The following is a 14,787-nucleotide window of genomic DNA, read 5'->3' as shown; positions in this document are numbered from 1 at the left end:
TATAGTTGCCGCAGCGCTGCATTAACAGCAGCTATTGGTGTTCGCGGCTGCGACGCCACACGCCGGCTCCTGTGACGTTAACAGGGCCAGCGTCTTTACATTTATTTCTGCCAAGCGATTCTGTGTCTGCACAGAGCCGCTCCTAGCGTTCGGGTGACGTTAACCTGTGCGCACTACTTCACCTTCTGGTGCATCTGCCAGTCATGGTCACGTGTGTCAGGTCGCAGATGTTTCCGCAAGGCGGACCCATAACACACGTGACCCTGGAAACACCGCCTCCAGTGGGGCGAATTTAAATAATAAAGCGTGCAGGTGGATATGCCGCCTCCACCTGGCGGATTTAGGTATTACACGCCATGCATACATTTATCTGGAAACACCGCCTCCAGTAAGGCGCATTTAAATAATAAAGGGGGGAACCTGGGTAACTTTAACAATGGTGGGCCCTGCAATAGGGAAAAGGGAATTGGAGACCTCCTGAGCTCCCCTGAGCCAGTGTCCCTGCACTCCTAACGTTCCCTATGCCGGTTTCGCACCGGGCGCCGCACGCGTACCTCAACGCCCTTGCTCACCCTGACCCTAAACCCTCCCTAGGGAATGGGTCGGTGCGGAGACTAATCCCACCACTGCACTAATAACACACATGAGGAAAGAGACAATACAGGGGAAACACCACTTAGCTTTGCTCTGTTGCGTGCGCTCCTAGCAACAGAGCCCTCCACCTGAGTGCATCTTCTTCTCCACCTGGATCCATCACCATAACAGGACCCTTCACCTTAGTGCAGCCTTGGAGCAGAGTCCAACACCAGTTGCTGCTGCTTAGAACCAGAGTCCCAAGGATGAGTTCAGCTGCTGACACGAAGTCGAGCATGCTTGAGTCCAGCTCAGCGGCCAAGTCCCACATGGTGAGTGCCACTCTCCATAGTAGCCACTCCACCAGACCATGCAGACACTTCCCGCTGACTCCATCACTGCGACCCCACCACGCCATGCCAGCCCTTCGTCCAGACACCATAGCTGCAACACGTCCCCCCTGGCTAAGCTGCACAGGACTCCTCACCAGCTCAATCCTTCCTCCAGGCTCTCCAAAAACAGAGTGAACACAAACTCACAATATCACAGGCAGTGAGTGAACCCCCTGAGCACACCTTTATAGGGTGTCACACCTGATCCATAATTAAGTGCAAAAAACCCTAAAGTGCAATACCACTCACCACCACCGGGGACAGTCAAGACACCTTGGAACTTTCCAAAGTAAAAAAAAGTTCACCCAGTGATTTAAAACTGTCAGATCACTTCAGATCATGACACTGCCATTACCCAGCAGCGGTCTTACCATCTACTGCACGGTGGACCCCGGGCGGCGAACGCACCTCCTATTATTTTATATCTGGTGCGTTCCGCCGACCATAACAACTGCTGACACACTCCAGCCACATGAGGTCTGGCATTGCCCTGCATTAGGAGGAACCCAGGGCCAACCGTACCAGCATATGGTCTCACAAAGGGTCTGAGGATCTCATCTCAGAACCTAATGGCAGTCAGGCTACCTCTGGCAAGCACATGGAGGGATGTGCGGCCCTCCAAAGAAATGCCACCCCACACCATTACTGAACCACTGCCAAACCAGTCATGCTAAAGGATGTTGCAGGCAGCAAATCGCTCTCCCCGGCGTCTCCAGACTCTGTCACATGCTCAGTGTGAATCTGCTTTCATCTGTGAAGAGTACAGCGTGCCAGTGGCGACTTTGCCAATCCTGGCGTTCTGTGGCAAATGCCAAGCATCCTGCACAGTGTTGGGCTGTGAGCACAACCCCTATCTGTGGATGTCGGGCCCCCAGACCATCCTCATGGAGTCGGTTTCTAACCGTTTGCGCAGACACATGCACATTTGTGGCCTGCTGAAGGTTGTTTTGCAGGGCTCTGGCAGTGCTCCTCCTGTTCCTCCTTGCACAAAGGCGGAGGTAGCGGTCCTGCTGTTGGGTTATTTCCCTCCTACAGCCCCCTCCACGTCTCCTAGTGTACTGGCCTGTCTCCTGGTAGCGTCTTCAGCCTCTGGACACTACGCTGACAGACACAGCAAACCTTCTTGCCACAGCTCTCACTGATGTGCCATCCTGGATGAGCTGCACTACCTGAGCCACTTGTGTGGGTTGTAGAGTCCGTCTCATGCTACCACGAGTGTGAAAGCACAACCAACATTCAAAAGTGACCAAAGCATCAGCCAGAAAGCATTGGTACTGAGATGTGGTCTGTGGTCCCCACCTGCAGAACCACTCCTTTATTGAGGGTGTCTTGATAATTGCCAATAATTTCCATCTGTTTCCTTCCTGTTTTCCTTCTGTGAAATTGATTGGCAATCAGTGTTGCTTCCTAAGTGGACAGTTTGATTTCACAGTTTCACAGAAGTTTGATTTACTTGGATTTAGATTCTGTTGATAAGTGTTCCCTTGATTTTTTTGAGCAGTGTGTGTATATATATATATATATATATATATATACACTGTGTATGTATATATATATATATATATATATATCTCTAATAGGTAATAATGCTGTGGCCCCACGTCATGTTACAGATGGACCGGATTCTGCAAATCATTTTGCTCCTTCTCTACTTATGACCCATCATACTCGATAATTGGGTAGTGTAAATGGCCCAAAAAACTTGTTCATCATTCCTGAAGTTTTCTAGATGGCTAAATAAATAATCATTGCTCATTATGACAGGTCAATGTAAATGGAAGTTGTTAATTTGTTCAACAATATGATAACAACCAGAGTCATGTACACTCAGATACATATAAGCCATGAGACTTCTTCAAATTGGGCCTGGCTCCTAGGGTATACAAAGTGTTTAAGTTCACGTGGTGAGGTGGATCCTCTAAGTTTCAGGGCACATGGACACCGGACGCTGGTGGGACATGTAGGAAGGATATGGCATATTCCAGAATTCTCGGAGCAGTAGGATGGATGCAGTGTGGAACCCAGCAGGGATGGAAGCAAGTTAAAGGATGGTGTGAACAGAAGGTGGAGCACACAAAACAAAGGTCTTGAAAGTCAAACCCAAGATACAGGTGGGTGTGTGTCAATGGGTTTTAAATAGGTCTAGGGAGATAATGCTATTGATCCACTCCGGGCAACCTGCAAAACCTGATGAGGAGCACATCAGAGGGCAGCGAACCCAGGAGAAGGGAGCAGAGCCTGGAATAACTGAGACAGGTGTGCAACACAAGGAACTAGGAGGTTGGGCTAGAGATGGCTAAATGGACATAGACATTAGGATTTCTGCATAATTTAACAATTTTCCGTCTATTGTCACAATACCTGTCCGAATACAGTGATTTGTTTATATGATCGTATAATAACAATTTTTACACGATCACCGCTACATGTAAATGCCCGGCTGCTGACATGGTGAAGTTGCTTATATTGATCCTATACTCTATCATTTGTGTACTCATCTAATTCTAGAATTAGGCTTTGTTCCCACTACCATTGAACTTTCCAAAAAACTATTGTGCGTTACAGAGTCCATACGTGTCAGCTTCACCAGAGCCTGATCTCTCCACTAAATATGATGGAATTAATTATAATGACCTTCAGATCAACTCCTAACGAGATCGAGAGCTGGGTGTTAAAGGACAAAAGACATGAAAGCCGAGGGCTGCAGAATTTGTTAGCTTGGGGCAAGACAATGCTCATGTGTCTTCTGCCACCACCCCCCTACACACAGAGCACATGTGAAGCCCCGACTGCAGTGTATGAGGAATTTGTCTAGTTTGGCCAATAAACCGCAGCCCCTAATGTGTAGGCTCAATTGATGCCAGCCGGAGCCTGAGGACACTTTCGCACAGCAGAATTTAGGTCAGTGTTTGACATCAGCACTTAGGAACAAAAACTAGGAATTCATCCAAATGATGGCAGAGGCACACATCTTTCCAGGATGGTTTCTCTATGATTATTTTTATTCACATGTATTGATACAAATGCTACCCAGGATACTGACGTGTGACAATGGACTAAGAACAAGTATTGACATTTTAGTTATCACAGAAAGACCTATGGGGAGAGTGATTCTGGATGATGGGCTGTATACAATGGGAACCCAATAGAGCTCAGTCATTTGGTTCCTGGATGCTCTCCTGCAAAGATGACCAATAGTGGTGGCCTGTATCTGACATGTTGGTGGACCTTGTCGTGCTATAGAAGTGGTGCTACTTCATCTGTAAGTGAGAATGAGGTACAATCCAAATAGTGCATTTTGGTGCCATTTGCGTGAGCAATGAGTGCATCAGAGACAGCGAGATCTGCTGTGAGATTCGGCATCAGTCTGGGCCAAATCAGTCCTGGATCGGCCGTAAATGAATTGTGAGGGACTAACTGGCACCTAGGAAAGAGTAGAGCTTGGCGCTTGAGAGAGCTCCACACCGTCAGGGATCATTCAGACATCCAATTTTCTCACGGGCAAAAAAAATGGACCAATTATTTTGATCAGAGTTTAATCAGAGTGTGGTAAAAGTGTCATCAATTTTTTTCATGGTCCCTCAGATCAAAATTGGACTCATTTCTGGGATTTTCTGCTCAGCCAGTAAAAGATTATGGTCATGTAAATGGCATATAGAAGTGTTCTCTGTGAAAAGCCCAAAAAGAACTCATACGAGAAAATCGAACGTGTGATTGAAGCCTAGAGAAATGGATGGTGGAGAAATAAACCAGTTATCAGTCTTAAAACTATGTCCACATAATAAAATATATTCTTTGGCAAATGTGATTTTATTGTAAAATTAATAATAAAATGTCTGGTGTCACCTTGAGTGTAATGACCCAAACTAAATGTGAATGTTATTTATTGCTGATTTTTTTAAATTGGTGATTTTTAGTCACCTTTCCTCCCGAAAATACAATAAAAAGTGATCAAAAAGTTAAATGTACCCCCAAAATAATATCAATAAAAATTACAGCTCGTGCCACAATAAAACAAGCCCCCATGCGAAATGCAAAAAAAAAAAGTTGTGACCCAATATAACGACACAAATATATATTTTTTAATAAAGGAATTTTATTGAGCAAAAGATAATAAAGCATAGAAAACATACTAAACTGATATCACACAACATTACAACCTGAGCGATAACTTTATCATGCTATTTATTCTGGACAATGAACAACATAAAACGAATAAGAGTGAAATAAAAAGGGTAAAAGTGATCAAAACATTGTATGTCATATAAAGTTAGGAATTCATGTAGGGTTTTATAAAACCAAGAAACAGCATAATAGTTATGGAACTGTCCTTTCAGTGGTACAGCATGTTTGGCACTAGAACCACAAAACATTTTCAGCCAGTGTTGTGTATATCACCAAATCATGTCTCCAGTGGGAATGGTGCCCCTTTACTCAATCCCCATCATACCTCCAGCCAAAAAGTTATCTCCACATGAAGTGAGTTTTTAAAACTGAGAAACAGAGTGTAATAATTAGCAAACTGTTCTTTCACAGTGGCACAAACTGGGCTCAACATGCTGGGCGGTAAAATAGCAATTCTGGGGAAATATTGCAATTTTCACACAGCAGCACTAATACCCACTATACAATTAGAAAAATGCATTGAGGGGTCTATTATCCAAAATGAGGTCACTTCTAAATTTCCATTTCCACTATACTTGCAGCTCAGGAGTCAGCAAATGTTACATGGTGCTGGAAAACCATTTCATTAAAATATTAAAAACGTGGAAGAATGCTGCTAAACTTATTATAAGATGTCTTGACACAGTTTTACCATGACAGAGCGGAGCCAAAAGACCGCAGCGTCTTATTGCTCCTACTCCTGCGCTGAAAAGCACTTCACCTTCTTTTTAAATGGTGTAAATTTCTTTTGGCAGGTGTTAATCAGCCATGTTGAGAGCTCTGGGAGTCTGAGCTCTCAGCTGAGCACGGTTAGCCACTCCTGTCCCCTTTATAATCTGGGTCCTGACTGACACCCATCGTCAGAGTAGCTTTTGCTGCATGGCTGGGAAGATAGGCGTTAGTAGTTATATGAGAAGGTGTTTGGTGGGTTTAACTGTGATTGTTGCTTGATTTTGAGTGTGATAATTCCCTTTCTTCTCCTACTTTGATTTTTCCCCATCCTCCACTCTCCGATGCATTCCTGTGTTATATGCAAGTGAAGATTTATACTATTAGTATTTTCCGTTTCCCCTGTTCGTGTTCCCTTATTCGTCTGGTTGGTGCATTACAATACACTAGTACTCCCCTCTTCCCTGGGCGGGAAAAGGGTACAGACAGAGAGTGGATTCAGGTGATAAGACAAGGTATGTGGTCCCAGCATCTTCACCATCAGAAGTAACCTGGGGAATAGGGTGAGCTAAGGCTCCCCTAATGTTAGCGACTGGGAAGGAGCCCCTGGTCCCAATTCACCTGACAACAGAATCGTGACACGTCTACTGCCCCAAAAATATAAATGGACATATAGAAAAAAAAAATAATATAGTAGCATTGTAAAATAGACTGTAGATGTTAAAGAAGTTGGCCACACTTTATTGATGGCCTAGCTTTTGGATAGGCTATCAGTATCTGATTGGTGAGGGTGCAACACCTGGCACCCTCACTGATCAATTGTTCTATAAAGTTACTAATATCGCTTCATCCTCTTGCTACCAGGAGCAGGAAACTGATAAACTAGCAGTGCATGTTACGAGGCTGTAGTTTCCCTATAACTTGGGCTTAAATGTCAGCCCCAGTTTCCAGACAAGACAATGCTTTGTTTTTGCACTTCCGATTTTTACTTCCTCTCCTTCCAAGAGCCCTAGCTTTTTATTTTTCCATCAACAAAGCCATATGAAGGCTTGTTTGCTTTGCAGAAGGTGTAGTTTTCAATTACACCATTCCCTTTGCTATACAATGTACTGAAAAACAGTAAAAAAAAAATCCAACTGTTGTGAATTGGTGAGATAAAATGCAATTCTGACATTTTTTGGGTTTCGTTTTTATCAATTTCATTTTGCAGAAAATTGGCTTGGCACCATGATTCATCAGGTCATAATGTCTATTGCAATATTAAAAGAAGTTTTTATTGATACCTTTTAGGTGTATATACAATCACTTTTTACTGCATTCTTTTGTAGAAAATGCATAAAAATTGAATATTTTCCACAGCGTTTTTCCGGCCAACACTGGGATATGTGCCCGCATTTAGTATTTTCCGATTTGGTGATTGCGCTGTCAAATCTCATTGGACGTATATTCACATTAGGGTAGACCACTGGGCAATTATAGACAAACGGGAAAGGATTTGTGATTTAAAAAAAAAAAACATTTGTATTAAATATGAATAGTAATATATTAAAGTCAATTAAATCCACATACACTCAATTGAGGATGTACAGTATATTGGGTCACTGCCTAGAAGTTATTGTGTAGTTATCACAGCTGTGACCCAGTGAAGTCCTCATTATAGTGCTAGGATTTAGAAATATTATCAATATAAGTAATGGAATCCCTGGTCAATGACCACGCTGCTGAGCAGAAGCGGTCAGTGCACGACTATAAACAGATAACCTGTCTATCTGTAGCTTGTCAGGTTGTGCCATTATAGCAGCGCATATAGATACATAAGATTCATATCCCATCTAGGTTACTTTATTTCAAACGCTACTTACTGCCTAGCATCTTACTGGGACATGTGTCCCCGACGCACGTTTCGCCAGGATACCTGCTTCTTTATATTTGACCTTCAATTAATAAGGGTTAATGGTCAGTGACTCCATTACTTATACTAGTAATATTTCTACATCCTAGCACTATAATCATGACTTTATTTTGATCATTACACAATAACTTCTAGGCAGTGACCCAATTTACATCCTCAATTGAGTGTATGTGGATTTAATTGATTTCAATACATTACTATTGATATTTAAGTAAACTAATAAAAGTAATATTTTATTCACAAATCCCCCCCCCTTTTCCCTTTTATCTGTTCTCTGATCTTCTGCACCAAAAAACAGTATAGGCAGGAAAAATGTTGCTTTTTACATGAATTTTTTTCTGCACAAAGAAAAAAAATCAGAATTATAAATTCAAGTGCAATTTGCCAAAATGCAGTTTTTGTGACATTCATCCTCATGTGGTTGCCATTTTTCTAAACAGTAAAAGGCTTGACAGATTCTGGACCTCACTGCATCTTCTGATCACTTCTACTCTCGCAGCGGATCTGCATGCACATTCACACATCAGGTCATGCTGATCGCCGTTTGCAGAACCATACCAGAAAATCCTCGTGAACAGGAAAATCCCCATGAACAGGTAAATTTGAATTTTGCCTGATCCGCTCATCTCTAGTGGAGAGCGCTCTTACTTGTATTTGATAAATTTAGCTACACAGAACGATTATTGAGATCGAACGTTCCTAGGAACACTCATTTCCTGATAATCTGGCAGTGCAAACAGGTTGCCAATCACCCAACACTTGTTCGTTGGGTGAAATGATTTTAAGCCTTCTTAAAAAAACATTGTTCTCTGTAGGACATCATAAACAGAACATCTACTACTGAGAATGGTGACCGACTGTACGTACAGAACAAAGTATTGCATCTGAACTGTAGTCAACCCAACTAAACAGGCCATTAAACAAAATTTGATCGGCAATTATGCAGATGCTAACATTGGGAGAGAATGCAAGTTTCATTGTTTTTGTCTTTTGACCTTCGAATTCCCCAAAGATATTAATTTGATCTGTAGGATGTGGTTGGAAATCTGAGTCCAGCCAATTGAGCCCTACCTCAAAATTTCTAGGCCTTAAAGATTTGCTAATTTCTTGGCCCTAGATACTTCAGGACCCCATCGGAGATCTTGTGGAGTCTACACCTTCACGGGTCATAGATGTTTGGTGGCATGGAGCTCCAGCACAGGCAGCTGCTTACAATGTTATGGTTGACCAGTGTAGACTTCACTGACGTTAAGACTTCTATGAAGAGAGAAGGAAGATCCGGCACTGGAGACTTAATAAAATCCACGATAAGTTTTATTCACATAATTTCATGATAAAACCATAAAGGGGAAAACAGACCCCCCACGCCTGACGCGTTTCGAACCTTACACCAGGTTCTTCCTCAGAGACATGAAACAAAACAGTTCACAAAATGATTATAAACATTCCTAATCAGCAGAGGGACTCCACACATGTGTATAATCAAAGAGGCAGACAACTAAGCCCTCAAATCACTGGTGGAGTCACTCCCTTGCAAGAAGAAAGAAAAAAAAAAAAAGGAAAAGACCTATACAACAATGGACAAGACATAGAATAAATAAAAACATGTGCATAAATACATAGCAACTATCAAATAACAAGCAACAAAAAAAAAAAAAAAAATAATAAAAAAAGTGGTGATTCTAGACTCACTACTATATCGCAATGAAATTTTATCCATGTTATCTGATATTAATACATATCATCCTCTCAACAATGATCCTACAAGCTGTATTCAGCAGGGTTTATCTGTGATTTTTTTTAGACAGAAAATTACAACCTTTGGTTTTGAAAACACCAGGTCACATTAGGCTGGTTTCACATTAGCGCATTTTCAGCGCGCGCACGGCCGGGGGTAGCTCCGCCCCCGATCCAGCTCTCTGCCCGGCGTGCCCGCCCCTTCCTTGTAGCGCCGCCTCCTAGCGGACAGCGGCGCCTGCGATCGGCGCACCCTATCTTTAGCATAGGGTGCGCCGATCGTGCGCAGGCCGTGCGCTAGTTGCGCTTTGACCTGCGCTGCGCACTTTTGACGGTGCGCCGTGCGCGCCAAAATCCGAAAAGTTTGATTTTGGCGCGCACGGCGCACCGTCAAAAGTGCGCAGCGCAGGTCAAAGCGCAACTAGCGCACGGCCTGCGCACGATCGGCGCACCCTATGCTAAAGATAGGGTGCGCCGATCGCAGGCGCCGCTGTCCGCTAGGAGGCGGCGCTACAAGGAAGGGGCGGGCACGCCGGGCAGAGAGCCGGATCGGGGGCGGAGCTACCCCCGGCCGTGCGCGCGCTGAAAATGCGCTAATGTGAAACCAGCCTTAGAGACACCAAACAGCTTCTGCAGGCACTTCAGGAGGTTGCATGGGGGCCTCACCACACATGGATAACATGTGATGTTGTTGCTCTATATTCATGTATACCTCATGATTTGGCATTATCTGCTGTTTCCACCATTTTGACTGAAGAAAGTAATTTCAGTTCTGATCTTAAAAAATTTATCATTATGGCGTTACAACATCTTTTGAACACCAATTTTTTCAAATTTGACACTAAGTACTATCTTCAGGTGTGTGGCTGCCCGATGGGGTCAAAATTTTCTCCTACTCTGGCCAACTTATATTGGTCAGGACCAATCGCGGCCAGCGGCGACCAATCTGTGACAGGCGCAGTCTTGCTGCGAATTGGCGTGGAATTCGAACGACGAACACCACCGCTACCATCGGGAGATCTGCTGCGCTAGCCGATGATCTCCCGACGGTTGCCGCGGGTCATCTCCTGCCGAACGGATTTGCCGCAATCAGCGATATTGGCATGGAATTTAAAGGGGATGTCACCCCATTTTTGGCCTATCAGCTGAAGCCACTGCCATCAGGGGCTTATCTACAGCATTCTGTAATGCTGTAGATAATCCCCCGATGAAACCTGAAAAATAAGAAAAACACGTTAGATTATACGCACCGGGGGGCGGGGGCGGTGGGTGTCACGGTCCGGCGCCTCCTATCTTCATACGATATTGTCCTCCTCCTTGCTTCTCCCGCGGCTCCTGCGCAGGTGTACTTTATCGGCCCTGTTGAGGGCAGAGCAGAGTACTGCAGTGCGCAGGTGCCGGACCTCTCTGACCTTTCCCAGCGCCTGCACACTGCAGTACTTTACTCTGCCCTCAACAGGGCCGATAAAGAACGTGTGCGCAGGAGCCGAGGGAGAAGCGAGGAGGACATCATCGTATGAAGATAGGAGGCGCCGGAACGGACCGCTACACCCACCGCCCCCCCGGTGAGTATAATCTAAAGTGTTTTTCTTATTTTTCAGGTTTCATCGGGGGCTTATCTACAGCATTACAGAATGCTGTAGATAAGCCTCTGATGGCAGTGGCCCCAGCTTGTGGGGTAAAAATGTGGTGATAGATTCCCTTTAAATAAACTACATACATATTCTAGAATACCCGATGCGTTAGAATCGGGCCACCATCTAGTGTTTTATAAGACTTTTCCCAATGACAGATGGACAAAAGCTCAGGGCAGGCAGCGGATGAGCAGAAGTGGTCAGGAAACAAGCTGGGGTACCACCAAGAGTTTCTGTTAGGTGTTGGGTTCCTGTCGTTGCACAGCGGGAATCCCGAGCCTTGCTTCTGGCGGTCTCCCATTCCTCTCCGGCCGCAGAGGAGGTTGCTCAGCAAACTCGTGGGTCCCGGCGCTCTGCCCAGACCAGCTCCGTGGGTTTGCTTGCTGCTGCTACCTCTGGCACAGCTATGGCAATACATGCTGCTCAGCAACGAGATTCTCCAGGGACTAAGTCCCCATGTCGGGCCACTGAGCATGCCCGTGGAGTGATCTCCCATTGGAGATCGAAGGTCACGTGCTCAGGTCCTGCTCCTGTACGGGGCCCATCCGAGAAGCCAGGAAGGTCCCGGACACTCGCGGCTATAAAAGGTTCGCATGGCCGCTCGGCCATGCGCTAGGATAGACTGTATTTTCAGACTATATGGAGTGAGTGATGTATGCACGTATGAATGTCTCTGGTGACTGACTCATTATGAAACCCCTACCCTTGGTACGCATGTGTTGTGCAGCCTAGCCTGCTAGCGCCCAGGCTTAGGCATAGGTAGGTCAGAGTTTGAGTCAAGCATTTGTTATCATCAGTGACTCGGCAAACCTCAGTGCAAGTGCTCCACACCATAGCCAGCGTCTATAGTGGCGTTTGTGGTAGCGACGTTGCGTGCTCAGCGGGCCTAGAGGGACTCTAATCCCGTGTCCTTGGGGTAGAGTTCTGTGGCCATTTGCTGTGCGCTCCTTGGCCGGGCTCTGTGAGCTAAACAGGCTCCGGCATCCACGTTCTGTGGTTGTGCGGCTCTGTGAATTAACAGAGTCCGCTCCTGTTCATACTGGGTGACGTAACCCACGTGTGACTGTTTTCACGCCGCTCTATTCTTCCGCCATTGTCTAGCAGCAGTGTACCACCGCTGCACCGTGGACCCCAGGCTGCGAACGCACCTACTACTACTTTATAATTTGGTGCGTTCCGCCAGCCCTAACAGTTTCAAAGTAAATGAACACCGTTACATGAATCAGAGACCAAATGGACCTTACTGGTCAGGACCACAGAAACGAGGGAAGGTCTCTTAGAAAACCAAGAACAGCAGGTGATAGATGAATGATGGATGGTAATGGAGCTAATGGATGTACAGAAGAAAGATGGTGGTGGCTCAAATGGAGGCATTGTAAAAAGGTGGATGAAGGCGATCTGGGGTGGTTCTAAAGGATTAACCCCTTTCTGACATCAGACGTAATGATCCGTCCATGTGACCTGGGCCAATTTGACCATGGACGGATGATTACAACATCACGATCTCCCATGATCACAGGGGGTGCAAGGGCGATCACTGCCAGGTGTCGGCTGATTCTGACAGCTGACACCCGGCACTACGTGCCAGGAGCAGTTCCCCTGTATTTTCTATAACCAGACAAGACTCACAGCTGGGGTCTGCAACCCTCAGCTGTCAGCAAGGTTGGTTATCAAGAAGAGAGGGGTTCCAACGTTTTTTTTTTTAAATTAAATTAAAAAAAAAACTGTGTGGGGTCCTCCTCATTTTTGGCAACCAACCTTGCTAAAGCTCACAGCTGGGGGCTGGTATTGTCAGGCTGGTAAGGGGCCATGGTTATTGACCTTCCCTGCTTAAAAATAGCAGAACGCAGCTGCCCAGAAAATACACATCTATTTGATGCACCAATTCTGTCGCTTTGCCTGGCTCTTCCCACTTGCCCTGTAGCGGTGGCAAGCGGGGTTCATATTTGTGGGGTTGATGTAACCTTTGTGTTGTCAGGTGACATCAAGCCCACGGCTTAGTAATGGAGAAGCGTCTGTAAGATACCTATCCATTACTAATCCTACAGTTACATGGTAAAGACACAGCCAGAATAAAGTCCTTTAACTGAAAAAAAGACACAGACGCCTTTAATAAACTTAATTAAACCATACTTACATACACTATCTCCACTCATAATAGAAACCATGATGTGACATCTGTGGCCGCCCCGTGGGAGCAGCAGTCACCGCTCCCGGCCGACCCGTGGGAGCAGCAGTCACCGCTCCCGGCCGACCCGTGGGAGCAGCAGTCACCGCTCCCGGCCGACCCGTGGGAGCAGCAGTCACCGCTCCCGGCCGACCCGTGGGAGCAGCAGTCACCGCTCCCGGCCGACCCGTGGGAGCAGCAGTCACCACTCCCGGCTGACCTGTGGGAGTAGTCACCGCTCCTGGCCGCCCAGTTGGAGCAGCTGTCACCGCTCCCGGCCGCCCCGTGGGAGCAGTAGTCACCGCTCCGGGCCGCCCCGTGGGAGCAGTGGTCACTCAGTCACGGCTCCGGGCCGCCTCTTGGGAGCAGTGGTCACTCAAACATCGCTCCCGGCCGCCCCGTGGGAGCAGCAGTCACCGCTCCCGGCCGCCCCGTGGGAGCAGCAGTCACCGCGCCCGGCCGCCCCGTGGGAGCAGCAGTCACCGCGCCCGGCCGACCCGTGGGAGCAGCAGTCACAGCGCCCGGCCGACCCGTGGGAGCAGCAGTCACCGCTCCCGGCCGCCCCGTGGGAGCAGCAGTCACCGCTCCCGGCCGCCCCGTGGGAGCAGCAGTCACCGCTCCCGGCCGCCCCGTGGGAGCAGCAGTCACCGCTCCCGGCCGACCCATGGGAGCAGCAGTCACCGCTCCCGGCCGACCCATGGGAGCAGCAGTCACCGCTCCCGGCCGACCCATGGGAGCAGCAGTCACCGCTCCCGGCCGACCCGTGGGAGCAGCAGTCACCGCTCCCGGCCGACCCGTTGGAGCAGCAGTCACCGCTCCCGGCCGACCCGTGGGAGCAGCAGTCACCGCTCCCGGCCGACCCGTGGGAGCAGCAGTCACCGCTCCCGGCCGCCCCGTTGGGGCAGTAGTCACCGCTCCCGGCCGACCCGTTGGAGCAGCAGTCACCGCTCCCGGCCGACCCGTGGGAGCAGCAGTCACCGCTCCCGGCCGACCCGTGGGAGCAGCAGTCACCGCTCCCGGCCGCCCCGTTGGGGCAGTAGTCACCGCTCCCGGCCGCCCCGTGGGAGCAGCAGTCACCGCTCCCGGTCGCCCCGTGGGAGCAGCAGTCACCGCTCCCGGCTGACCTGTGGGAGTAGTCACCGCTCCTGGCCGCCCAGTTGGAGCAGCTGTCACCGCTCCCGGCCGCCCGTGGGAGCAGTAGTCACCGCTCCGGGCCGCCCCGTGGGAGCAGTGGTCACTCAGTCACGGCTCCGGGCCGCCCCGTGGGAGCAGTGGTCACTCAGTCACGGCTCCGGGCCGCCCCGTGGGAGCAGTGGTCACTCAGTCACGGCTCCGGGCCGCCTCTTGGGAGCAGTGGTCACTCAGTCACGGCTCCGGGCCGCCTCTTGGGAGCAGTGGTCACTCAAACATCGCTCCCGGCTGCGCAGCCAATAACACCTATGTTATCAGGGCTCGCCCCATACATGTTACCTGCTGGGGAACCGAGCACGCCGATTGGCTCAGGCATTTACGTCACTGCGCATAGGACGCTGCCGATTG

This window comes from Dendrobates tinctorius, unplaced genomic scaffold (assembly GCF_039654945.1).
Source record: "Dendrobates tinctorius isolate UK_male_01 unplaced genomic scaffold, ASM3965494v1 ptg000034l, whole genome shotgun sequence".
NCBI lineage: Eukaryota > Metazoa > Chordata > Amphibia > Anura > Dendrobatidae > Dendrobates > Dendrobates tinctorius.
This window is presented reverse-complemented; position numbering follows the sequence as displayed.